Source organism: Aedes albopictus, chromosome 1, assembly GCF_035046485.1.
Source record: "Aedes albopictus strain Foshan chromosome 1, AalbF5, whole genome shotgun sequence".
Taxonomy (NCBI): domain Eukaryota; kingdom Metazoa; phylum Arthropoda; class Insecta; order Diptera; family Culicidae; genus Aedes; species Aedes albopictus.
The window spans coordinates 7,696,656-7,700,585 of NC_085136.1; positions in this window are offsets into that span (position 1 = coordinate 7,696,656).

Consider the following 3,930-nt stretch of genomic DNA (forward strand, 5'->3'; position numbering starts at 1 on the left):
TCTTTTAAAAATTTAGTTGCATGGTGGATGTGGAAGATTGTAACCGAGCCAACCAATAAGTTAATAAGAAACTTTTTTGGAAGTTTTGATTTTTCAGACGCTTCTGTAAAAACTATATAAATTCTGTAGAAAAAAAGTTTTTGATTTCTGAATTTACCTTAACTGTGACTCTAAATTTCTGGAAAAATCTCTTCAAAATTTAAAAGACATTGCATGATTTTTTTTTTAAAGTTTTGATAAAATGATTGAAAATTCACGATGAAACATTCCTGTAGAGAATGTCAATGGAATTCTAATGGGAAATCAAGATAAAATGAATGTGGGAAAAAGCTCATTGGGAATTTCTTAAGATTTCTTCAGATGTTTCTTACAAAATTTCTTGAGATTTTCTTGAAAAATCTTTGTAAGTTTTCTGGATAAAATTGGATAAATTCATAGAAAAACTTTGTAGAACAAAAGTTTCGGGAGTTCCTGGATTATTTGTTAACTATTTTTTTTTTTTACAAACTTCTCACAAATTTGTGGAAAAAAATTCTTGTTACTTCATGTGGACACTTCTTGTTCGCTTTTGATAAATCACTCAAACATTTCAAGTCTTATTCTTTTATATTTTTGCCAGTTTAAAAAAAAAATAAAAAAAATAACTAGGAAACTTTATGTAAAATTTCCAGAATTTTTTTTAAATTAGCGTTTAAACTTCTCAAAAAACACCTCAGAAATTTCTGTACAAATTCCTCACGAATTAAAGGTGGTATTCATTCGAAGTTATCGTTGAAATCTAATGCGGATTTCAGAACAAGCTTCTGTGGAATTTCTAGCTAAATTTCTCAGAAAACTTTTTTTGATTTTAAGGGACAGTTTTTAAAGAAATTCTGGAGAAAATATTAACTGAAGATCCCTCAAAAAACTCCGGAGAAATACTTTAAGAGTTTATAGATAAATGCTCCAAAATGTTTAGACCACTTTCTCTTGAATTACTGGCGGAATTTCTGTACAATTGCTTGTGTATTACACAGAGAGTTTTTTTGGAAATTGGTGACATTTTATTTATTTTTTACGGGAAATCCTTGAAATCTTCTGGGGACATAAATATATTCTTTAGGTATGAAAAATCTTAATTTTTGAAGTGATTTTGTTTAATTTGTCAGAAAATTAATCTCAACAGTATGTTGATGAATTTTTAAAAAGAAATTTTATAGGAACACTCTCAAAACTTTTTGAAATAATACAGAATTTCTGAAGAAATCTCTCGGAAGTTTCTAGAAAAATTCCTAATGAACTTCTGGGGAAATGCTTTTCGAATTTTCCAGAGAATTTCAGGAGAAATTTTCTGACAATTAAATAAAAGCTGACATCAGAGAAATTTATTAATTATTTCCAGAGAAATTCCTCTGATTCTTCCGGAGAAATTCACCAGGAATTCTATTGGGAATTATCATTGGCAATATTGAGACAAATTTGTCGGGGATTTCCGAAAGACTTTTCTGTAAAATTCCTAGGGAATATCTAGAAAACTTGCTAGAAATTACTGGGAATATAAAAAGAAGCTTTCTTTTATAGTTTCTAGGAAACTTCTAAAGGGAATATTAGGGAAATTTGGGAAAAAATATGGAGAATTATATCATATTTTTTTCGGGATTATATTAAGAAATTTATGGAAAACTTCAAAATAAATTTCTTTCAACGAAGAAATTCAAGGGAAACTTTTGGAGTAGTTCTTAAGAAAATATAAAATAAAACTTGATAACTGTCTGACGTCATTCACTGCCAGTTTTTACTAAGGTTCTTCATATATTCCTGGAGTTTTTCAGGAGTTTTTGCAATAAGCTGTAACTTTTCGAGAATTTCCAAGAAAAAAATAAGAATAAATAGAAATGAAAGAAAATCCTTAGAAGCTTGCGGGGGACTTCCTGAGGAAATATTCGCTGGAAGATTTTGGCAGAAAAACATGCCCTAGGAAGCAGAAAATCTTCCCAAATGCAAAAATATTTCTGAAGAAATTCAACGTCTTGAGCATTTGTGATGACATTTTTCGAAAGTTCCTTTAAAAATGTCTAAAAAAATTCTCGAGAATTTTATTCCATTTAATTTAAGTGCTTGCAGAGCCAGTATTGAGAAACATTTTGCAAATATCAACATTACTTCTAATTTTTTATGGTCAACATGGTGTCCGGTCATTTGGCCGAATGCTGTTTGGCCGAATTATGCTCAAAAGAAATCAGAATAAGTTTATGACGTTCCAACAGTCAATATGATCATCAGAAATATTTCCTTCTTTGAATCATAAGCTATTCTTTCTTGTTTTGTCATTCAGGAATCAGTTAGCGTTGAAGCTGCCAAAATTTAATCAAATTTAATTCCTTCTTTGAGTCATAGGCTGTTCTTTCGAGAATGGCATTCGGTCAAATGACCCTTTCGGCCAAATGACCCGGAACCGGATTGAGAGATAAATCTGAAATTAGAGGCAATCTGGTCATCCACTTATGAATAATATAATTGACATTTTTTTTTTTTTGAGTTTAATGAAGGAAGAAACGGGGACAGCGACACCAACCTTTTCGTTTCAGGGGATTGGCGTTTGAACATAAAATGGTTGGGTGTAGTGCAATTAAGAAGATGAATGCACACTCCGTTATTGGTGGCGTTTTTTTTCTGCTGGGATTTTTTTTTAATATTTTTTCGGTGTCTCCAGAATTTTCTCGAAAATTTCCTGTAAAATCTCAAAAACTATCTCGAAAGTATCCTAATGAACTGCTGGAAAATTTTCCTCTTTCTTTTTTGGGAGAATTTCCGTTTTTTTTTTTTTCAATTTTCCGGAACAGTATCCATTGTTTTCTCAGAAAATTCCAAGTAGCAGTTGCACTGGAATTCTTGCAGATTTTTTTTGGAAATTGTTGATGAAATATCCCTGGATTTATCCCCAATGATTTCAACAAAAAAAAATCCGTGAAGTTCCACTCACTTTTTTCTCAAATTCGTGCAAAATACTTTCGATTTTTCGGAAACAATTCATCGATAGTATTTAAAGAAATTTGCCAAGTATATTTACTATAGATTTTCAGAAAAAGTCAATGAAATTTTCCGAAGATTCCTTGGTGAACTTCCAGAGTACTTTTATAAGGATTTCTCAAAAATTTTCAAAAAAACTGATAGAAAAAGTTGGGTACATTGCTGATGGACAACTGATTTGCTTTTTCACTTGTTTGTCTCTTGATAATATATGTAAAAATTTTTTTTTAATTTGAATGAGTTTCTTAGAGAATCCGGGTGGATATGCTTGGATTTTTTTTGTTCCATCTTTAAATTAATAAACCAAACTTTTTTGAAGATTGTCACGTCTGTTTGTGTCGTAAGCCAGACTTTTTTTTTAATTTCCAATGGATGTGAATATGTTTGACCAAGAAGGCAATTCCGCAAAGATAATTTAGCTATTAACCTAATTTAGAGATAATTTAGCTGAAAACCTGACCATGTTGATATAAATCTCATCAGGATTTCCTCAATGATTATCTTAAAAAAAAATAAAAACACCAGTTTAGAGTCGGGAGTCTTCAAAAGATTAGCCAGGTCCCCAGCACGTTCTTATGAGAAGTTTATTAGGAAGTTTTGGCTATTTATACGTTTTGTTCATAAATGTGAGTTTTGTAAAAAAAAATATAAACAAAATTTAAAAAAAATAGATAAATGTAGAGACGAACCAGCCAAGGGCTGAAAGTCTCTTAAATAAAGACAAATCAATCAATTTTTTAAAAATAAAAAAAAAATATATCAGTTTTTGAATAAATCTCTCCAAATTTTAAAATATTTTGCATGTATTTTTAAAAAGAAAGTCTTGATGATTTCGTAAGATTTTTTTTAACTTTCCATGAAACATCATTAGAGAATGCCTATTGGATTCTAAAGAGCAAGCTGGATAAATTTTGTCTCAAA